The sequence below is a fragment of the Moschus berezovskii genome, chromosome 24 (genome assembly GCF_049115385.1).
Source record: "Moschus berezovskii isolate FMDL1 chromosome 24, NW_MosBer_1.0, whole genome shotgun sequence".
In the NCBI taxonomy this organism is placed as follows: domain Eukaryota; kingdom Metazoa; phylum Chordata; class Mammalia; order Artiodactyla; family Moschidae; genus Moschus; species Moschus berezovskii.
The window spans coordinates 24,019,586-24,044,329 of NC_142483.1; the positions used below are offsets into that span (position 1 = coordinate 24,019,586).

The 24,744-nt window shown below is 40.7% G+C and overlaps 1 long non-coding RNA gene across 6 annotated transcripts in view; it reads left to right on the forward strand.

Annotated features, from left to right (window-relative positions):
- The window catches only part of LOC129547992 (uncharacterized), a 438,730-nt gene that overhangs the window by 170,792 nt on the left and 243,194 nt on the right, over positions 1-24,744 (forward strand). For all 6 annotated transcript variants that reach the window (XR_008684190.2, XR_016036245.1, XR_016036246.1 and 3 more), the window contains exon 2: positions 11,449-11,549. This is a non-coding gene — a long non-coding RNA (uncharacterized LOC129547992). The remainder of the gene's footprint in view (positions 1-11,448; positions 11,550-24,744) is intronic.

A 24,744-nucleotide genomic window follows, 5' to 3' on the forward strand; every position in this document is an offset into this window, starting at 1 on the left:
GATGTGTTCCCTCTAAGTGGAGCGTTGGGAAAGCATGCAGTATTGTTTTGTTCTTCCTCTGAGAAAGGGCTTGCAACAGCAACCTGGTCTTTGGACATAAATAATCATTTCTCCAGGGAAAGCTCTACCTAGGTCATCTGATCATTTTTCCCCACAACTTGTATTGCACTAACAAGGCTATCATCCCAAGGAAGAAACTAGAAATCTCATAATAAAACATTTTCATCAGTGAATCCTCGGAAGGGCCACAGTTCCAGGAAGGACTATTTATTCCAAGCACTGGAATGAATTTAACAATGTCCAGTCATAAAGTAGATGGCCTCCAAGAAAAGGGAACACTCCTACACTGTTGGTAAGAATGTAAATTGGTACAGCCACTATGGAAAATTATATGGAGGTTTCTCAAAAGACTAAAAACAGAGTTACCATATGATCCCGTGATCTCACTCCTGGGCACGTATCCAGACAAAACTCTAATTTGAAAAGATAAATGCACCTCAGTGTTCACAGCAGCACTATTTACAACAGCCAAGACATGGAAAAACCTAAATGTCCATCAACAGATGAGTAGATAAAGAGATGTGGTACCTATATATATACCATGGAATATTGCTCAGCCATAAATAAGGATGAATAATGCCATTTATTATTAATTAATAATAAATTAATTATTAAGCCATGGATGGACCTAGAGATTATCATATTAAGTGAGGTGAGTCAGACAGAGAAAGATAGCATATAATGTCACTTGTATGTGGAATCTAAACTGTGACTATGTAATAGAAATAGACTCAGATATAGAAACAGACTTGCCTGTTACTGTCTGTTTCCATCACTAAAATGAAACTCACTGAAGGTAGGAATGGTCTCTGGTCTATAGTAGCTTCTTCAGTAACTAGAATAATGCCAGGCCTGTAGGAGATGCTCAATAATATCTGTAATTTTTATTCATGAAACCAGTCATAAATACAGAGTATACAATTGTCATTCTTCTGCAATAGAAGTATGCTGCGTTAAAGGGAAAGGAGTATTATATAATGGGAAGGGTTTTCAAAGTGATTTTATTATCAGCAAGATCTTTTTTATTCTTCACTTAATTCTCCTCCATTAAATATCATTGATAGGTTCCTCCTTTCCAGTCCTTGAGCCTACTGATATACTATCTTCCCTGCTGTACTATCAAACCCCTCTACTCTTCCCTTGCCATGTATGTCTCCTCCTGTTGGTTTTCCTAATCTGACCATATCATTCCCCAACTTAAAACATATCCATTACATGCCAGTGCCCTTAGGATAACGTCAACTAACGTGACTTGGAAAACATTTTGCAATCCTATCTGTGCTCAGACCTTGAGCTTCACTGCTTGCCCCTCACTGGTCTATCTTTCCATTTTTACCTTGGTTTCCTGAAATCACCTTGTTCTCTCTGGCCTTTGGGCCTTTTCTCCATGCCTCACCCCTCTGCCTGGAACACACCCTCTTCCAGTTCACCAAACTAACACATGTTCATCTTTCTGCTTTGAAGAAGATGTAACTTCCTTCTGGAAGCTTTGCCAACCACAATACCTTTTCTAGTATCTTTCTTGCTCTTTAGTCGTTAAGTTGTGTTCGATTCTTTGAGATCCTATGGACTGTAGCCTGCGAGGCTTCTTTGTCCATGGGATTCTCCAGGCAAGAATACTAGAGTGGGTTGCCATTTCCTCCAGGGGATCTTCCCAACCAGGAATTGAACCTGTGTCTCTTGCATCTCCTGCATTTACAGGTGGGTTCTTTACCACTGAGCCACCTGTGTAGCCTATTTCTTATAATTTACTAATTACTGCAACCATCAGTCTACACTCTTATCCCAGCTTCCTAGTTTGCCTCCCGCATCGGGTTGTATTTGTCTTACATACTCTTATTCCCCTAGAATTGAGCACTATGATTGATACTTTTTGTCATTTAGTAATTAAAAAAATAAGACAAAATAAAGGGATGATTATGGTATGGGTTTAAAGGAAATCTCTGTATTGACACTTGGGAACTTTTTATCAGTTGTCAAAGTGTCTAATAAGCCCTCCATGCCCAGAATCACTTTGGCCCTCTCTCCTTTTTGAATGATTACCAAGAGACACTGTCACTCCCTGGGGAGCCTTAGTCCCAGACTCTGCCATTTAGAGTGTAACATAAGAAGTCCTTTTCTGGAAGCAACATTGTGCATGGTGGTACCTTTCAGCACAGTGAAAACTCGAAAAAGAGGGTGGTCTCAGCCAAGGGTCAAATTGCAGATACAACGCTTTATGTATTTGGCAGTGCTCTAGAGACAAATACATAATCACAGAGGTATGCGATCTGGTTGGAAAATTCAGGCCAGATAGAATGACATGGGTAGAAAAGCACATACACAAACACATAACAATGAGCACTCTTATTTGTAAAAACCACATTAATGGATGGCAGCTCCCTACCTCTGAAGTGATTTATAAATTAAAATAATTGCCTCTTTGAACTGTGTAGATATTAATTGACCTATCACTAATGTACATACAGTCTCTAAACCATCCAAACATTACCTAAACATTTTATTCCCTTTATTCTGGAAACCCCAAAACCCACAAAAATAGGCTCTTTGTTCTGGTGCCAAGGGTCATAAAGGAAAAGCCATCATCTTTGATGACTTTGCAATTCTTATTCTAGTTCTTCATCAAATTAATTCTGAGTGAAATTAGTGAGCACTCTGAGCTTGAATAAGTCTTCCTATTCCCCTCCCCTGTTTACAATCTCATCCCAAGCACATGGATCCATTTCTGGCTCAAATTTCTGGTAATGAGAGCAGGGCAATTCATTATTTTTTTAAAATTAATTTTAGCTTTGGGTACTATCCTAAATCACTGCAGGTTGTGGGCGCCTGGCATTTCCTTCCTATGTAAAATGAGGGAAAAACTAAATTGGCTGAGGCCCAGACATGCATGGACTATGACAAGCTTGCTAGGGGTTCATTCTGGAAGGGTGATCTTGACCTAAATTGAAAGGCAGGCAGAAAAGCACAGCAGTTAGGACAGGAGTCTTAGGGCAGTGGTTATAAACCAGGGCTGATTTTGTTTGCCCAGTGAAAATTTGACGATGTCTGGAGACATTTAAGGTTGTTGCAACTTGTTGAGAGGGATGTACTGCTGGCATCTGATGAGTGGAAGTCAAGGATGCTGCTAAACATCCTACAATACCCAGGACAGCCCCCCACGCAAAGGATTATCCAGTCCAAAATGTCAGTAGTGCTGAAGTTGAGCAACTCTATCCTAGAGGCTGTGACAGCTGAATTCACATCCCAGCTTTGCTTTTTTATGGCTGTGTGATCTTGAGTAAGTTTCTTGACTTCTTTGAGCCTTAGAAGTTTCTCTTCTGTCAAATGGAGATGATAAAGTACCTACATTGATAGCATTTTGTCAAGCCTGGCATTTGTAAAGGTTTAAAAACATTATATTCTATACTGGAGTGGGTAGCCATTCCCTTTTCCAAGGGATCTTCCCAACCCAGGGATCAAACCCAGGTCTCTTGCACTGCAGGCAGATTCTTTACCAGCTGAGCCACCAGGGAAGCCTAAGAATACTGGAATGGGTAGCCTATCCCTTCTCCAGGGGATCTTCCCGACCCAGGAATCGACCTGGGGTCTTCTGCATTGCAGGTGGATTCTTTAGCAGCTGAGCTACCAGGAAGCTCCAATTCACCGTTTACTGTATTTCAAATGGAAATACAAATTGCCAAAACTTGGGCGGGGGGTAATTACCAACTTTTAAATATTAGTTCCACACCCATACTTTATTTTCTCTTTATATTTATACACAATGGAAGGATAAAAATGCATACTTCTATTTAGAAAATAGATTTAGCAACAATTGACTTTTATTTGGTGTGACTGCTGCTGCTGCTGCTGCTAAGTCGCTTCAGTCGTGTCTGACTCTGTGCGACCCCATAGACAGCAGCCCACCAGGCTCCCGCGTCCCTGGGATTCTCCAGGCAAGAACACTGGAGTGGGTTGCCATTTCCTTCTCCAATGCATGAAAGTGAAAAGTGAAAGTGAAGTCGCCCAGTCGTGTCCGACCCTTAGCGACCCCATGGACTGCAGCCCACCAGCCTCCCCTGTCCATAGGATTTTCCAGGCAAGAGTACTGGAGTGGTTTGCCATTGCCTTCTCCTTGGTGTGACTAAGTGATGCTAATTTCCAAATCTCAAAGATTCATTCTGTTTTGATTTAGGAACAGGAAAGGATGCATTATGAAGATATACCTTTTTCAGCATCTACACAGACCCATAGTTTCTAAGCCAGAAATACAGTAATATTTGCTTTAATTCAGAGTTATTTAAAAAAAAAAATAGAAAAGCAAAGCCTCAGTTTTCCACCAGTGAGCAAAGCACTGGAATAGCATTCTAAAAATGCCTAAGAGAGTGGAAGAAAATGGAAATAAAAATCATATTCTGATATTTTTCTATGTGATAGTGACATGTAATATTATATCAGGTTAAGCAAATATGGTTTTTTACAAAATTTAATATTTATTTGAATTAAATCAATTTGGACCTACAAAATGTGTACACAAAACAGTTTCCTGAAGTTACTTCCAATAAGAAGTGTTCTAATTACACAGCAATCTGCCAGTGCTTTATACCCACTCTGAAAATACTCTCCCCAAATAACTTTATACATAAAACCAAGATCTCCTGATATTTCTTAATGCTACAACTCCTACATCTTTGTGCCAGGCTTTACTGAATGGACTAAACTGCACAGTCTTTTGGTCATTCTACAGCTATTTTTGAATAACAACTACATGTTCCCACGGAGATGGGTGCTAGGATTATATCATGCTTTGAAACATGCAGATGGTCAGGAGACCACACAGGTTGGTGAGTGAGGACTCAGATTTCTAGAGTCAGAGAGTTGGCTTGACCTCTGGACATTTGGCTAAGTCAGGTATTAGACTGGTGAGCCTTTGGCCATCTACTGAATCTGCCTGAGGATCAGTTTCCCCATCTGAAAATAGGTTGAAAGAGTATTTCTTGTTTGTTAAGAGGATGTGGTTGACATATTAATATATATATTCAGTTCAGTTCAGTCGCTCAGTCGTGTCCGACTCTCCGCGACCCCATGAATCACAGCACGCCAGGCCTCCCTGTCCATCACCAACTCCCGGAGTACACTCAAACTCATGTCCACAGAGTCGGTGATGCCATCCAGCCATCTCATTCTCCGTCGTCCCCTTCTCCTCCCGCCCCCAACCTTTCCCAGCATCAGAGTCTTTTCCAGTGAGTCAACTCGTCTCATGAGGTGGCCAAAGTATTGGAGTTTCAGCTTTAGCATCAGTCCCTCCAATGAACATCCAGGATTGATCTCCTTTAGAATGGACTGGTTGGATCTCCTTGCAGTATAAGGGACTCTCAAGAGTCTTCTCCAACACCACAGTTCAAAAGCATCGATTCTTCGGCGATCAGCTTTCTTCACAGTCCAACTCTCACATCCATACATGACCACGGGAAAAACCATTGCCTTGACTAGACGGACCTTGGTCGGCAAAGTAATGTCTCTGCTTTTTAATATACTATCAAGGTTGGTCATAACTTTCCTTCCAAGGAGCAAGCATCTTTTAATTTCATGGCTGCAATCAGCATCTGCAGTGATTTTGGAGCCCAAAAAAACAAAGTCTGACACTGTTTCCACTGTTTTTCCATCTATTTCCCATGAAGTGATGGGACCAGATGCCATGATCTTTGTTTTCTGAATGTTGAGCTTCAAGCCAACCTTTTCACTCTCCTCTTTCACTTTCATCAAGAGGCTTTTGAGTTCCTCTTCACTTTCTGCCATAAGGGTAGTGTCATCTGCATATCTGAGGTTATTGATATTTCTCCCAGCAATCTTGATTCCAGCTTGTGCTTCTTCCAGCCCAGCGTTCCTCATGATGTACTCTGCATATAAGTTAAATAAGCAAGGTGACAATATACAACCTTGACGCACTCCTTTTCCTATTTGGAACCAGTCTGTTGTTCCATGACCGGTTCTAACTGTTGCTTCCTGACCTGCATACAGGTTTCTCAAGAGGCAGGTCAGGTGGTCTGGGATTCCCATCTCTTTCAGAATGTTCCACAGTTTATTGTGATCCACACAGTCAAAGGCTTTGGCATAGTCAATGAAGCAGAAATAGATGTTTTTCTGAAACTCTCTTGCTTTCTCCATGATCCAGCGGATGTTGGCAATTTGATCTCTGGTGCCTCTGCCTTTTCTAAAACCTGCTTGAACATCTGGGAGTTCACGGTTTACATACTGCTGAAGCCTGGCTTGGAGAATTTTGAGCATGACTTTACTAGCGTGTGAGATGAGTGCAATTGTGTGGTAGTTTGAGCATTCTTTGGCATTGCCTTTCTTTGGGATTGGAATGAAGACTGACCTCTTCCAGTCCTGTGGCCACTGCTGAGTTTTCCAAATCTGCTGGCATATTGAGTGCAGCACTTTCACAGCATCATCTTTCAAGACTTGAAATAGCTCAACTGGAATTCCATCACCACCACTAGCTTTGTTCGTAGTGATGCTTTCTAAGGCCCACTTGACTTCACATTCCAAGATGTCTGGCTCTAGGTCAGTGATCACATTATCGTGACTATCTTGGTCGTGAAGATCTTTTTTGTATAGTTCTTCTGTGTATTCCTGCCACCTCTTCTTAATATCTTCTGCTTCTGTTAGGTCCATACCATTTCTGTCCTTTATCGAGCTCATCTTTGCATGAAAAGTTCCCTTGGAATCTCTAATTTTCTTGAAGAGGTCTCTTGTTTTTCCTTTTCTGTTGTTTTCCTCTATTTCTTTGCATTGATCACTGAGGAAGGCTTTCTTATCTCTCCTTGCTATTCTTTGGAACTCTGCATTCAGATGCTTATATCTTTCCTTTTCTCCTTTGCTTTTCGCCTCTCTTCTTTTTACAGCTATTTGTAAGGCCTCCTCAGACAGCCATTTTGCTCTTTTGCATTTCTTTTCCATGGGGATGGTCTTGGTCCCTGTCTCCTGTACAATGTCACGAACCTCCGTCCAGAGTTCATCAGGCACTCTATCAATCAGATCCAGTCCCTTAAATCTATTTCTCACGTCCACTGCATAATCATAAGGGATTTGATTGAGGTCATATCTGAATGGTCTAGTGGTTTTCCCTACTTTCTTCAATTTAAGTCTGAACTTCGCAATAAGGAGTTCATGATCCGAGCCACAGTCAGCTCCTGGTCTTGTTTTCGCTAACTGTATACAGCTTCTCCATCTTTGGTTGCAAAGAATATAATCAATCTGATTTCGGTGTTGACCATCTGGTGATGTCCATGTGTAGAGTCTTCTCTTGTGTTGTTGGAAGAGGGTGTTTGCTATGACCAGTGCATTCTCTTGACAAAACTCTATTAGCCTTTGCCCTGCTTCATTCCGTGCTCCAAGGCCAAATTTGCCAGTTACTCCAGGTGTTTCTTGACTTCCTACTTTTGCATTCCAGTCCCCTATAATGAAAAGGACATCTTTTTTGGGTGTTAGTTCTAAAAGGTCTTGTAGGTCTTCATAGAACCGATTAACTTCGGCTTCTTCAGCATTACTGGTTGGGGCATAGGCCTGGATTACTGTAATATTGAATGGTTTGCCTTGGAAACGAACAGAAATCATCCTGTCATTTTTAAGATTGCATCCAAGTACTGCATTTCGGACTCTTTTGTTGACCATGATGGCTACTCCATTTCTTCTAAGGGATTCCTGCCCACAGTAGTAGATATAATGGTCATCCGAGTTAAATTCACCCATTCCAGTCCATTTTAGTTCACTGATTCCTAGAATGTCGACATTCACTCTTGCCATCTCCTGTTTGACCACTTCCAATTTGCCTTGATTCATGGACCTAACATTCCAGGTTCCTATGCAATATTGCTCTTTACAGCACCGGACCTTGTACCATGTGTAAAATAGGTAGCTAATGGGAACCTGTGGTACAGGGCAAGGAGCTTAACTCAGTGCTCTGTGGTGACCTAGGTGGGTGTGATGGGGGAGGATGGGAAGGAGATCTAAGAGCGAGAGAATATATATATACACACACACACATATGGCTAATTCAGGGGCTCCCCCAGTAGCTCAGTGGTAAAGATTCTACCTGAGGTGCAGGAGCTGCAGGAAAGGTGGTTTAATCCCTAGGTCAGGAAGACCACCTGGAGGAGGATATGGTAACCCACTCCACTATTCTTGCCTCGAGAATCCCATGGACAGAAGATCCTTGCAAGTTATAGTCCATAGAGTCACAAAGAGTGGGACCCAACTGAAGCAGCTTAGCACGCATGCACGCACATAGCTGATTTGCTTAATTGCACAGCAGAAACTAACATAACGTAAGACAGCTATATCCCAATTAAAAAAACAACAACAGGATACTGGTAAACAGCATTGAACTTGAGTCTTGTTATTTATTGAGAAAACGGTTCAAGAATGATTAGCTATATTAATGACCACTGTGTTATTTTTATAGTCTAGAAATGGCCTGGTTTTGGAAAATGGAAGATTTTTTGGCATTTTCTTCTTGAAACACACAAGAAAATTGATGGGAGAATTTAAAAAGCATTACAAACCAGAAGTTGAATAAACCATATTTCTTTGCACAATGTGTACAGGCTTACCAAATGGAGCCAGCTGTCACAAAACAACCCAGGGTTGTTGTTGGTTTTCTTTTTTTCTTTTTAAGCTTCTGATCACCAACTGGATGCTTAATCCAGTAGCTGGGCAAGCTTCTCTATGAATATGCAATTTCATGGTTTGCATATTTTCCTAAGACATAGAGTAGTATTATGAAATCCTTTGTACAAATCCTTCAGTATGCACATGTTCAGAGCTGCTTTCTAACTGGACTTTAGATAAATGACTTTTTTTTATACAGACAGCTAGCTAATAAAATTCTAAATGGTTTTGAAGAAAAAAAATGACACACTAAAAAACATTTATTAGTTTTATTACTAAAAATATGCATGTTTCCTATGGAAAATACAAAAAACAAAAAGAAGAAAATACAAAAATTCACCTCTAATCTCAATGACCAGAGATAACGTTTTGTGTGTGTGTGTGCATGCACACACGCATGTGTGTATATGTACATATGGAGTGTTACTTTCCTTCAACAAATTTTTCTCCTTTCTTTTAATACTATACTGGGATCATTAAATGTTACTACATGAGAGCAGGGGTCAGCAGTCTTCCTGCAAAGGGCTAAATGATAAATATATTAGATTTTGTGGACTGTGCAGTTTCTGTCCCAGCTACTCGACTCTGCCATTGTGGCATGAAAGCAGCCAGAGACAATCTCTAAATGAATGGCTGTGGCTAAATTCTGCCCACGGTGGGCTGGGCTTCTCCCCCAACCTGTAGTTCACTGACTCCTCTATACAAAAGCCTCATCAATAATTATGATATGTTATTAAATATAATTATACTATAGTATCACTGAGTTACATTTGTTATAACAGTTATTAAGGAAAATGTATGACTTTTTAATCCACTAGATCTTAGAGATTTCTTCAAGTGTTGTCTTGTTACTGAACATTTTGGGAAATTAAATACAATCAAACAATAACCAAGCATCAGAAGAATATAGTTTTCTGGACGTCAGTTAAAAAAAAGCAAGAACCCTGACACTGCCCTTAATTAAGTGTCTGTTTGTTCCACCACCATAATTTCCTAAATTCCTAGTGTTGTTTTGGGAGCAGTGGTCCCATGCAATGAAGGACAATTCTGCTGGTTACTCTAAGCTATGAGAGTGTTTCTGTTTAGGACACGAATAGCACGAATCCAGCTCTCTGCTGCCGCTGCTACTGAGACCCAGTCGCTTTCACAAATAATAATGCTGCTTGTTTTGAGATTGCTCTAGTAAAGGGGAATATTCCTTGAATTGATTCCTTTGTCTTTTAACTCTCTGAAACATAGAGTCATGGGTTATACACTATGCTCTGTGGGAAACAAACTCTGTGACAAATACTAGCATTGAGGAGATTTATTAGGGAGTGCTCTTGGGATCAACACCTGTGAAAGGGAGGCTGGGGTAGAGGGACAACTTGAGCTCTGTTGTATTCTCAGGACAGGCTTCAGCTGACCCCAAGAAAAGCTCTGGAGTTGAGGTGGCTCTGCAGCATTGACTTGAGTTGGAGGAAGATCGTGCAGACTTGATACGCTGGAGTTGACCACCTACTGGCTGACAATGGGTGGGAAGAGCTTGGTGGCTCTCCTTAGCAGTCTTTTCCCAAAGGGGGCCAAATAACCAAGGTTGCCATCTCACTGCACTCCCAGCAGTTCATGGGTAAGCCCTTCATTCCTGAAGGGGTTTCTTGGTGTGCATCAAGATATCTACCATCTCATGGGTTAAGTCCCAGTGAGAAATTTGCCCGTCAATGTTCTGTTCTCCTTATGAAAAGCCAATAAAGTGATGTTTTTGAGGTGGTGTGGAATTTTAAGTCTGGTTTAATGAAACCATTTTGTTTAATAATTTCATTCAGTCACCCTATGAATACCAAGATCTGCAAACTTTGTTTGTAAGGCACTTGCAAGGCAAGTGTGTGTAAGTTAGATAGTAAAACAGATTAAAGAACCATGGGGAGCTTAGAGCGTCTTGAGGGAATGCGCAAATGTCAATTACAAGGTGAAATGATGGCATTATTGGAGGTGATGTAACAATTATATCGTATAAGAAACCACGGTTTGTTCAATTCAAATTCCCATTTTATTTTTTAAACTGCTGCCTTGTTTAACTTTATTAATAAATGGTATCACAGTTCAATTTCTACTGTAGCAAAGCCTGGAGTCACATATGTAGATGGCAAGACTTGGAGATGGGCACCATGGTTAAGATTTATTATTTCTAATACCCAGTATGAGCAGTCCCATGTGTCAGGTAATCCAGCTCTCAGCACTATGATCTATGACCTTCTTTTGAATGACACTCATTCCTTCCCTCTATGATTGTATATATATTTATCAGCATTTTAAAATACATTTCAGGTTTTACTCATGGGCCCCACTGAATAAAAATATTGTATTAAAAATGTATTTTGATTCACACATGGAATGCAACTTCAGCTCTTTCTCACGTGCAAGTCAAGAATGGGGTCCCTGTACAATAAAAAGCTAAAGTGGGACTTTACATGGGCACTTGGAGGGCTGTGGACTAAGTTCAAGATTACGAAAAAACTGACGCAGAATTTCAATAAGGGCAAAAGAAATTTTACTTGGAACACATAAAATGCCAAAATTACTGCTTCAATGTGACATATATGCAAGGCATATATGACTACAGGGGATTTTATGGTTTCCAGGAAATACTGGGCATCAAACATAGTTTTCTTCAAAAAGGCAATTCTGTGATAATGGTGTCATTTATTTATTTATTCATTCTTTCATTCAATAAAGGATTGATGTGTTGTACATTTCCAGGGAGCGTCAGTGATATCATCATCTATGTGGACAGTGCCCTTGAAGCTGTACAGGACACAACCTTCACAACCATATTCACTTTGATCAACAACATAAATTGGGTGAGTACATGCTTGGCACTGAGAATAGAGCAGTGAGCAAGGCAGATTCGGATCATACCCCTGTAAAGCTTTATTTTAGATGAAGTCAGACAAGAACTGAGTAGGTCGAAAAACCAAATGAATATAAACTGAGATAAGTCCTAGAAGTACAGGCATGAGATAGCACAAGGATGTCTAACAAGGGCTACTGAGACAGAAATTCAGAGGAAGCGGTATTTAAGTTGAAGTATAAAGGATACGTTTCTTTATGGATGTGAAACGCATTAGCAAAGGATGTTTCAGGAAGAGGGAAGGATATTTCAAAAAGGAAAAACAACATCAACAAATCACATCACGAAGAATATGGGATAGCCAAGGAATTGAAGTGTAGCTGGGAAATGGAGAAGATAGGACTGGAAAGGGAGTCAGGGGCCAGTGCCCTGTAGTGAGGTCATGCTTGTGCATTATGGAGAAGACATTTGACACTGAAAAAATACATGTGGTTGATGATATGAGGACTCTTTCAGTAGAACAAGTGAGAGACAATGGTGGCTTGTCTAGGGCAATGCTGAAAAAAGTGGGAAGAAGTAGACAGATAAAAGAGGTTTTCTACTGAAATGTCTTAACCTAACTTCTTTCTGCTATTTGTTGGCCAGTAGTGTGAATTATTTTGACCTTTGCATGCTCTTCAGTTCAGTTCAGTCGCTCAGTCCTGTCCGACTCTTTGCGACCCCATGAATCACAGCATGCCAGGCCTCCGGGTCCATCACCAACTCCCGGATGATGGACAGCCATCTCATTCTCTGTCGTCCCCGTCTCCTCCCACCCCCAATCCCTCCTAGCATCAGACTCTTTTCCAGTGAGTCAACTCGTTGCATGAGGTGGCCAAAGTATTGGAGTTTCAGCTTTAGCATCAGTCCTTCCAATGAACACCCAGGATTGATCTCCTTTAGAATGGACTGGTTGGATCTCCTTGCAGCCCAAGGGACTCTAGACAGTATTAAACATCAACTATTGTGAGTGATTCTGTGAAGAGCAGAATTATTTGAAGTTAATATCAAAGACCACTGCAATCAAGTGTTGGGTTTGCCTATTAATATGTCATAATGACAATAAAATAGTCATTACACATTCACTCATCAGAAATCTATTTGACAACCTAAAATTTAATCCCTCTTTTCTCTTCTGTAACATGGAGTATCTGCTCATTTGAGATTGTGGTGAGGATGCAGAGACGATACATAACTAAAGCACTCATCACAATGTCTGCTATACCATATTTGTTGTTGGATATTTTTTACGACTGCTATTATTCATACTTATAATGGGAGTCTGGGGTGAGAATTAACCACCTTTTTTCCTCTGAGTTGGCTGGGCACCAAAATTTTGGAAAAGAGATGCAGCAGTTAAATCAAGAGAGATAAAAATACTAGCTTTATCACCAACATTGCTGAATTTAAGAACATGATTGACTTTTCGGCCCACTTGCACCAAATCTAGCAATGGATACCCTTAACTGAGGGAAACCTACATATCTACACCTCAAAATTGCTCTTGGGCCTCCATCAGGAATACAGAGGGTTCAAGCAAGACCAGGACCCTGCCCTGATTCAGGTATGCTTATGTCACGGAAGAAGTGAAGAGTATACTTTCATTCTTCCATGGAACCAGAGAGGGGAGATATTGAGAGAGAGGATCCTGGAGTTTGAGTGAGTGAGTAAACGTGGCTGTGCCATTCATCAGCCAAGCAGATATACAAGTCCCTCAGAGTTTCTATGAGTTAATCTCCTCACCTAGAAGATGGGAATGATAAAGTGCTACCTCACGGGACTGCCGTGAGGATTAAAGAAGTGAAAATGTTGGTATCTGGCACGTAGAAATATGTTTGCCATGACCAGCATCTGAAAAAAAAAAAGAATACAGAAAACGCTGCACTCTATACTTTTTCACTCTCATCCACCAGAGAGATTACTGTTCTTCCCTAGGGGAAGAGCATACGAGGAGAAAATATTTCTGAAACAGAAGGGAATACGTATTTCCTGAGGTATGGGATGAGGGGTAAGCCCTTCCTCTATGCTGAATATGAGGGAAGAGTAGGAGCTGAGCTCCCATATACTCTATCATGGACTTCCCTGGTGGCTGCTATGCAGGAGACCTGGATTTGATTCCTGGGTTGGGGAGATCCCCTGGAGAAGGGAATGGCTACCCACTCCAGTAGTCTTGCTTGGAGAATCCCATGGGCAGAAGAGCCTGGTAGGCTACAGTCCATGGGGTTACAAAGAGTCAGACATGACTGAGCAACTCACACACACACACACACACCCCTACTCTGAGCAACTAACACCCACACACCCACACACACACACCTCTACTCTATCACTTGATACCCTGGCCTTGAATCTGTCCTTCCGCCAGGTCCCTGTCTCTCCCTCCAACTACAAAGACAGGGACCTGTCACATTCATCAGTATATCCTCTCCGTAACGTCGTATCATGTACTGTGCTTTGCATGCACTGTGCCATTTACAATCAGTGCCTGATGGATTTGAATGTGAGCTTCTATGTCTGAGCTACCTTGTTTCTTAACTGACTTAATTATGAAGGGCTTCTGCCCAGTGGCAAAACACAGGCCCTGAGCAGGTAGAATGAGATTCCCATTTGTCTGCTCCCTTTCTTCAGACCCTGATTTTCAGGACTACCCAGAAAGCTGGGTGCCTAAAGCGAACAAAAATTTTCTTACCACAAGGCAAACACTCTTTACATTTACATTCCTTGCTTGTGATTTTTTTCCTACTCTAAAATTCTTGGGTTTCTCCATCCAAAGCAGAAACAAAGAATTTAGAAAAAGTTTATTATCTTGATATCTTTTATTACCTTTCCTTCATATATATGCTCATTAATTAGATTTAGCTACATGTATGACACAGAGGAAGGATTAAGTGGGATAGTTTCCCACTTAATGGAATATTCAGTTCAGTTCAGTCGCTCAGTCGTGTCCGACTCTTTGCGACCCCATGAATCACAGCACGCCAGGCCTCCCTGTCCATCACCAACTCCCGGAGTTCACTCAAACTCATGTCCACAGAGTCGGTGATGCCATCCAGCCATCTCATCCTCTGTCGTCCCCGACTCTTCCTACCCCCAAACCCTCCCAGCATCAGTCTTTTCCAGTGAGTCAACTCATCGCATGAGGTGGCCAAAGTATTGGAGTTTCAGCTTTAGCATCAGTCCTTCCAATGAACACCCAGGATTGATCTCCTTTAGAATGGACTGGTTGGATCTCCTTGCAGTCCAAGGGATTCTCAAGAGTCTTCTCCAGCACCACAGTTCAAAAGTATCAATTCTTCGGCACTCAGCTTTCTTCACAGTCCAACTCTCACATCCTAGGTTGGTGCAAAAATAATTTTGGTTTTGCATCATTAAATTTTGTCATTTGATATTAGAATACATTCTTAAATAAATATGGTTTTGTTATATATTATTTTAACATGCATTTCTTGCTTTATATTTTTTGCTGATGAATTATTCCTTACTGTTTATTTTATATGTATTTTAGACTAGGGAAATGATGTTAGACAAAAATCAATTCAAATGATTTTATTTGAGCTCAAAATGGGTCATAAAGCAGTGGAGACAACTAGTGACTTCAACAATGCATTTGGCCCAGAAACTTTTAATGAACATACAGAGAATTGGAGGTTCAAGAACTTTTGCAAAGTAGATTAGAGCCACTGGAACTGTACAACGACCAACTGAAAGGATCATTTAAGCTGATCCTCTTTCAACTACATGAAAAGTTGCTGAAGAACTCAACATTGACCATTCTATGGTCATTTGGCATTTGAAGCAAATTGCAAAGATGAAAAAGCTCAATACATGGGTGTCTCAAGAGCTGACTGCAAATCAAATAAACAGTCTTTTAGAAGTGTCATTTTCTCTTACTCTATGCAATAACAATGTGAATTTTATGTGACAACCAGTGATGACCAGTTCAGTGGCTGGACTGAGAAGACGCTCCAAAGCACTTCCCAAAGCCAAACTTGCACCAATAAAAGTGTCATGGTCACTGTTTCGTGGTCCGCTGCTAGTTTAATCCACTACAGCTTTCTGAATCCTAATGAAACCATTACATCTGAGAAGCATGCTCAGCAAATCGATGAGATGCACAAAAAACTACAACTCCTGCAGCCAGTATTGGTCAACAGAAAGGGCCCAATTCTTTTCTGCGACCTGGCTGCATATCACACAACCAATGCTTCAAAAGGTGAACAAACTGGGCTACAATTTTTGTCTCAGGCGTAATATCCGAGTGACCTCTGTCCAACTGACTACCACTTCTTCAAGCATCTTGACAACTTTTTGCAGGGAAAATGCTTCCACAGCCAGCAGGATGCAGAAAAAGCTATCCAAGAGTTCGTTGAATCCCAAAGTGTAGGTTTTTATGCTATAGTAATAAACAAACTAATTTCTCATTGGCAAAAATGTATTGATTGTAACTGTTCTTATTTTGATTAATAAACATGTGTTTGAGTCTAGTTACAGTGGTTTAAAATTTAGCATCCATAAACGTAATTACTTTTGCACCAGCCATTGGAGGGACTGATGCTAAAGCTGAAACTGCAATACTTTGGCCACCTCATGCGACGAGTTGACTCACTGGAAAAGACTCTGATGCTGGGAAAGGTTGGGGGCGGGAGGAGGAGGGGACGACAGAGAATGAGATGGCTGGATGGCATCACTGACTCTGTGGACATGAGTTTGAGTGTACTCCGGGAGTTGGTGATGGATAGGGAGGCCTGGTGTGCTGTGATTCATGGGGTCACGGAGAGTCGGACACGACTGAGCGACTGAACTGAACTGAACTGAACTGAATAGTTTCTTTCATTTATACTATTTATTCACTGAAACCATTTATTTGCTATTTACTATTTGCCTCCCCCAGTCACAACGTATGTTCAATGGGACTTTATCTATTTTGTCTAGCTCTTGGATGCCATGGTTTTATGTCAGTTTAGCAAACTGTGACCAGCTGGCCAAATCCAACCTACTGCCTGCTTTGTAAATAAAGTTTTATGGGGAAACTATCAGATCGGTGTGATTATATATTGTCTTTAGTTGCTTCTGCCCTATAACACCTGACCTGAGCAGTTGTCACAAAGACTAGGTGGCCCTCAAAACCTAAATCTTTTCTTATGTGGCTGGCTCACTACAGAAAATGTTGCATAATCTCTGGCATAAACTACTAACTGATGCATTCTATGTATTTAAACACTTGCAGAATGAAGGAGTGAATTAATCAATAAACATATAACATATAGATAAAGAGTAGAAAATACAGATAAATAAAATATTGTGTTAAAGGGATAGGACTATGCTTAAAAACCGTTTTTGTTTTTAAATCTTGTAATATTTAAGAATGTCATTTTTTAAAGCAGATGCAGAATTTTAAAATACCGCCACTTCTGTAGATTGTTGGGAACAGTGAGTTCTTGTGGCTCAAGAATTGCTTCAAATCTAGATTACTGAACCCTTTGCTTGTGTTTTCATTTTTAGTTCAAAAGCCAAGCACCCTCATTCCTAATTATCCTTCTAATTGTGAGCTAACAGTGGGGTAAGCCAGTCCATGGGGATTACTTGAGAAGCTATTTCCACAGTCGATGATGCGAGTTGTTCAAACATGAGTGGATCAGAAACAGACCTGACTTATGGAGTAATGTAAATAATATTTACCACACTGGTCATTTATCAAAATTAAATTGATCCAAGACCCCACGAGGCTTGGTTATCTTAGTCTCCACTCCAGACATAACATTTACCTGATAACTCACAAAGCTCCCAGGCCAGCTCCATTCTCCTTAGCTTGGCATTTCTTACTTGGACCTTTCAAAGAAGCCTTCTTTGTTTAAACTTCAATCTGTTAAACAAGAAAAAGCAGTGAGCCTTTACATTTTTAAAAGATCGAGAAAAGAAAAGAGGAGAAAGAGACACTTTATTTGTTTCACACAAGATGAAAATTGTTCTCGCTCCCTGACTCAATCCATCTCCAGGTTTCTCTGAGTATGGTCCCAAGATTTTTAAAGCTATTTGCTCATTTGCTTAATGCTCCTTTAGGGGCCTTTCCAATGAGTAACACAGCCAAAAAAGAGGAGAAACAATCTATTCACCAAAAGGTCGCATTTTTAAAAGACACTTTGCATACTCCATTTCACAAAAAAACAATGGTTGCAAGAGCTCTGGGACATTAATTTTTCAAAGGCAAAATATTCATCTTTAATGCACATGGTCACAGGTTCAAAAGACACTGTTAAGTTTGTGTATGTTGGCTGGAGTAATGCTATTTAAGACTTCCTCCTAGTTCTCCACTGCAGAACAGTTTCATCCAACAGTGTTCAGTGTGTTGCTTTGCATTTCAAAGCCCTAAAATCAAACGTAATTGAGTTTCCAGGGTGGCTTTCAATGTAGAAGGCGTGTGTTTAAGTGGATTTATAGGCATTTACATCCTTAATGAACACTGGTGTCATTTTTTCTAAAGTAACTGAACAACACAGTATAAATTATTTGCTGCTTTTTTTTTTTTTTTTGCCAAAAGTAAGTAAAAGATCACAGTGCCCTAGAAAGCAGCCTGACCATCTGAGTGACCTCGTTAAACATGGCTACCCCATCCTGCCCAGAGTTCCCATCTAGTTCCCATCCCAATTAATCATGAAAATGGCTAGACTAAGTAGAATTCAATTATGATGAAGGGTCAAATTTTTGGAAGACAAAGTTGAAATGATTCTGAGGCTCAGGGTGATACAGCTCTTTGTAAAGGTTCACTTCAGAATTGACCTTTCTTGAGTAGAGAGGTGAAATGTCTTAAACTGATCAAGGAAAGGCAAGCAGTTCTAGAAAAATAGCAATGATGTATATGAACCCACACGGAGAACGAAGAGACCAAGTAGGACGGAATGCTAGAGACATTCAAAAAGTCATGCAAACAGAAATGGAGCAGGGATGCTAGTTGTGAATTGATCTCATAAGGGACAAATTTTTTGAGGCCAATAACGTATCTTTCTACACAATTTCAAATGTAGGATATCACTTAAGCCTGTTTCTGCTCCATATCTAAATCTACAGGAAGTCCAGCAGCCATGTTCTCTGCTTTTATTAGACTGAGCATATCCAGATGATTTTAATAAAGTTTTAAAAGGACATTAGTTTCCTGCTATTTCAATGAAAACCACTTTCAAAATGAATTTAAAGCAATAGATCTATTGCATGTCAACACATGCTCTCTTTATGCAAATACACCACTTTTCTCTAACAATCAACAAAACAAAACACGGACACACTCATCAAGCGCATGAGACACAGGAGAAAAATGTCATCATTGTAAATGTTTATGGATTTAAAAAAAAAAAAAAATGGAGCGTGTGATGGGTACCAGGGTCAGCTGCCCAGATTCCCAGGATGAAGACTGAGGTTCTTATTACTTCAATGGCTGAAAGCTCAGCATCTGTTGGAGTCCCTCTCTCTGGGAATTATCAGCCAAGTAGTATCTTTTTAAAAATTTTTTATTGCAATATAGTTGATTTACAATGCTTTGTTCCACGTGTATAGCATATTGATTCAGTTATACCTATATATCTACTTATTCTTTTTCAGATTCTTTCCCCATATACGTTATTACAGAATACTGTGTAGAGTTTCCTGTACTAAGCAGTAGGCCCTTGTTGGCTTTCTATTTTATATGTGGTAGTTTGTGTATGTTAATCCCAAGCTCCTGGTTTATTAATATCCCTCCTTCCTCACATCTCCCCTTTGGTAACAATAAGTTTTTTCTTGAAATCTGTGAATTTGTTCCTATTTTGTAAATAAGCTCATTTATATCATTTCTTTTAAAAATTAGATTCTGCATATTAGTAATATGTGATATTTGTCTTTGACATATTTCACTTAGTATGATCATCTCTAGGTCCATCATGCTACTGTAAATGGCATTATTTTGTTCTTTTTATGGCTGAGTAATATTCTATCATACACACACACACCCCACATATTCTTTACCCATTCCTCTGTTCATGGACATTTAGGTTGCTTCCATGTCTTGGCTATTGTAAATGAACACTGGGGAGCACATATCTTTTCAAATTATGGTTTTCTTCAGATATATGCCCAGAGTGGAATTGCTGGATCATATGGTATTTTTGACTATGCCAAAGCCTTTGACTGTGTGGATCACAATAAACTGTGGAAAATTCTGAAAGAGATGGGAATACCAGACCACCTGACCTGCCTCTTCAGAAACCTGTATGCAGGCCAGGAAGCGACAGTTAGAACTGGGCATGGAACAACAGACTGGTTCCAAATAGGAAAAGGAGTACGTCAAGGCTGTATATTGTCACCTTACTTATTTAACTTATATGCAGAGTACATTATGAGGAACGCTGGGCTGGAAGAAGCACAAGCTGGAATCAAGATTGCTGGGAGAAATATCAATAACCTCAGATATGCAGATGACACTACCCTTATGGCAGAAAGTGAAGAGGAACTAAAAAGCCTCTTGAGGAAAGTGAAAGAGGAGAGTGAAAAGGTTGGCTTGAAGCTCAACATTCAGAAAACAAAGATCATGGCATCTGGTCCCATCACTTCATGGGAAATAGATGGAAAAACAGTGGAAACAGTGTCAGACTTTACTTTTTTGGGCTCCAAAATCACTGCAGATGCTGATTGCAGCCATGAAATTAAAAGATGCTTACTCCTTGGAAGGAAAGTTATGACCAACCTTGATAGTATATTAAAAAGCAGAGACATTACTTTGCCAACCAAGGTCCGTCTAGTCAAGGCTATGGTTTTTCCCGTGGTCACGTATGGATGTGAGAGTTGGACTGTGAGGAAAGCTGATGGCCGAAGAATTGATGCTTTTGAACTGTGGTGCTGGAGAAGACTCTTGAGAGTCCCTTGGACTGCAAGGAGATCCAACCAGTCCATTCTAGAGGAGATCAATACTGGGTGTTCATTGGAAGGACTGATGCTGAAGCTGAAACTGCAATACTTTGGCCACCTCATGCGACGAGTTGACTCACTGGAAAAAACTCTGATGCTGGGAAAGGCTGGGGGCGGGAGGAGAAGGGAACGACAGAGAATGAGATGGCTGGATGGCATCACCGACTCTGTGGACATGAGTTTGTGTGAACTCCGGGAGTTGGTGATGGACAGGGAGGCCTGGCGTGCTGTGATTCATGGGGTCGCGGAGAGTAGGACACGACTGAGCGACTGAACTGAACTGAACTGAACTGATGGTATTTTTAGTTTAACGAACCTCTTACTGTTCTCCATAATGGCTTCCCTGGTAGCTCAGATGGTAAAGAGTCTGCCTGCAATACTCTAGACCTAGGTTCGATCCCTGGGTCAGGAAGATCCCCTAGAGAAGGAAATGGCAACCCACTCCAGTATTCTTGCCTGGAAAATCCCATGGATATAGGAGTCTGGCAGGCTTGGCGGGCTACAGTCTGTGAGGTCGCAAAGAGTCAGACATGACTGAGAAACTAACTTATTTTTTTCCCACTGTTCTCCATGGCAGCTGTACCAATTTATATTCCCACCAATAGGGCAGGAGGGGTCCCTTTTCTCCACACCATCTCCAGCACTTATGGTTTGTAGACTTTTGATGATGGCCATTCTGACCAGTGTGAGGTGATATAAAGCCTATCTTTTCCAAGGTTACACCTGTTCTCTGGAGACAGCTCACAACTCAAAGACAGGTCAATATGTGTATGTATATGTGAAGGGGAGGGCAGCAGGGAGAGGTGTATAAAGTCATGGTTCCCTGACATCAGGTGACTTGAGGAGCCATTCTAGTTAGAAGTTATTGAAACCTTGTCACTACAGTACATTCCAGCATCTCCTTGGGCCCAGTTCAACTTCCTGTAATCTCCCACAGGGTTTACTCTCAAGAGCCCTGCATGCAAATCTCTAAGTCAATTTCCCAGGGAAGCCAACCTAAAAGGGTGAAGACTACTCCTTCCTAATGTCTCTCTCACTGATTTTATTTTTAACTTTTTATTATGGAAATGTCAAATATACACAAAAGTCAAGAAAAGAACACAACTCATCAAATTTATAAACATCTTGCCATTCTGGTTTCATCTAATTTTTGTAAAAATTATATTATTTTAAAGTAAATAATTTCACCCATAAATACTTCACTATGCATTTAACAAATAAAGGTTTTTTTTTGAAGCAATAATCATGCCATTATTATAAGATATAAATTAATTGTAATTCCTTCAGTTCAGTTCAGTCACTCAGTCGTGTCCGACTCTTTGCAACCCCATGAATCTCAGCATGCCAGGCCTCCCTGTCCATCACCAACTCCTGGAGTTCACTCAAACTCATGTGCATCAAGTCGGTGATGCCATCCAACCATCTTATCCTCTGTCATCCCCTTCTCCTCCTGCCCCAAATCCCTCCCAGCATCAGGGACTTTTCCAATGAGTCAACTCTTCGCATGAGGTGGCCAAAGTATTGGAGTTTCAGCTTTAGCATCAGTCCTTCCAATGAACACCCAGGACTGCTCTCCATTAGGATGGACTGGCTGGATCTCCTTGCATTCCAAGGGACTCTCAAGAGTCCTCTCAAACACCATAGTTCAAAAGCATCAATTCTTCGGCACTCAGCTTTCTTCACAGTCCAACTCTCACATCAATACATGGCCACTGGAAAAACCATAGCCTTGACTAGATGGACCTTTGTTGGCAAAGTAATATCTCTGCTTTTTAATATGCTATCTAGGTTGGTCATAACTTTCCTTCCAAGGAGTAAGAGTCTTTTAATTTCATGGCCGCAATCACCATCTGCAGTGATTTCAGAGGCCAGAGAAATAAAATCTGACACTGTTTTCCCCATCTATTTCCCATGAAGTGATGGGACCAGATGCCATGATCTTAGTTTTCTGAATGTTGAGCTTTAAGCCAACTTTTTCACTCTCCTCTTTCACTTTCATCAAGAGGCTTTTTAGTTCCTCTTCACTTTCTGCCATAAGGGTGGTGTCATCTGCATATCTGAGGTTATTGATATTTCTCCCGGCAATCTTGATTCCAGCTTGTGCTTCTTCCAGTCCAGTGTTTCTCATGATGTACTCTGCATATAAGTTAAATAAGCAGGGTGACAATATACAGCCTTGACGTACTCCTTTTCCTATTTGGAACCAGTCCAGTTCTAACCGTTCCATGTCCAGTTCTAACCATTGCTTCCCGACCTGCATACAGGTTTCTGAAGAGGCAGGTCAGGTATTCTGGTATTCCCATCTCTTTCAGAATTTTCCACAGTTTATTCCTTGCTGCTGCTGCTGCTGCTAAGTCGCTTCAGTCGTGTCCGACTCTGTGCGACCCCATAGACGGCAGCCAACCAGGCTCCGCTGTCCCTGGGATTCTCCAGGCAAGAACACTGGAGTGGGTTGCCATTTCCTTCTCCAAAGCCACCTAAAACCCAATATGTATCCAATATTCCTTAGTTGTTTCCATTTTTTTAGAATACACATTGATTTGTAATTTTATCAAGAGGCTCTTTAGTTCCTCTTCACTTTCTGCCATTACAGTGGGATATCATCTGCATATCTGAAGTGGCTGATATTTCTCCCAGCAATCGATTCCAGCTTGTGATTCACCCAGTCCAGCAGGACTTACTCTGCATATAAATTAAATAAGCACAGTGACAATATACAGCCTTGTCGTACTCCTTTCCAATTTTGAACCAGACAGTTTTGTGTTTGGTTTTAACTGTAGGTTCTTGACCCACATACAGGTTTCTCAGGAGAGAGGTAAGGTGGTCTAGTACTACCAGGTCTTCAAGAATTTTCCACAGTTTGTTGTGACCCATACAGTCAAAAGCTTTAGCTTAGTCAATGAAGCAGCAGATTTTTTTTCTGGAACTTCCTTGCTTTTTCTATGACCCAACAAATGTTGGCAATTTGATCTCTGGTTCCTCTGTCTTTTCTAAATCCAGTTTACACATCTTGAAAGTTTTCTGTTCACATACTGCTGAAGGTTAGCTTGAAGAATTTTTGACATATCTTTGCTAGCGTGCGAAATGAGCACAACTATACCCACTCCAGTGTTCTTGCCTGGAGAATTCCAGGGACGGGGGAGCCTGGTGGGCTTCCGTCTATGGGGTCACACAGAGTCGGACATGACTGAAGTGACTTAGCAGCAGCATATGAAGTTTGAACATTCTTTGGTATTGACCTTCTTTGGGATTGGAATGAAAACTGACCTTTTCCAGTCCTGTGACTACTCTTGAGTTTTCCAAATTTGCTGACATATTCAGTGCAGTACTTTAACAGCATCATCTTTTAGTATTTGAAATAGCTTAGCTGGAATTTCATCACCTCTACTAGCTTTCTTTGTAGTAATGCTTCTTAAAGCCCACTTGACTTCATACTCCAGCATGTCTGGCTCTAGGTGAGTGACCACACCATCGTGGTTATCTGGGTCATTAAGATCTTTTTTGTAAAGTTCTTCTATCTATTCTTGCCACCTCTTCTTAATCTCTTCTGTCGGTTAGGTCCTTACCTTTGCTGTCCGTTATCACGCCCATCCTTGCATGAAATGTTCCTTTGATATCATCAATTTTCTTGAAGAGAATCTTTAGTCTTTCCCATTCTGTTGTGTTCCTCTATTTCTTTCCATTGTTCATTTAATAAGGGCTTTTTATCTCTCCTTGCTATTCTCTGGAATCCAGCATTCAGTTGGGTCTATCTTTCCCTTTCTCCTTTGCCTTTTGCTTCTTTTCTTTCCTCAGATATTTGTAAGGGTTACTCAGACAACCACTTCGCCATCTTGCTTTCTTTTTCTTTGGAATAGTTTTGGTCACTGCCTTCTGTACAATGTTATGAATCTCTGTCCATAGTTCTTCATGCACTCTTAGAGATCTAATGCCATGAATCTATTTATCACTTCCATTGTATAACCATAAGAGATTTGATTTAGGTCATACCTGAATCGCCTAGAGGTTCTTCCCTATTTTCTTCAATTTAAGCTGGAATTTTGCAATGAATAGCTCATGATCTGAGCTACAGTCAGATTCAGTTTTTTTTTCTTACTGACTATATAGAGTTTCTCCATCTTTGGCTGCAAAAAATATAATGAATGCATCTGACTTCAGCATCAGATGAAATGGTAATGTCCACGTGTAGATCCATCTCGAGTTGTGGGAAAAGTGTACTTGCTATGACCAGT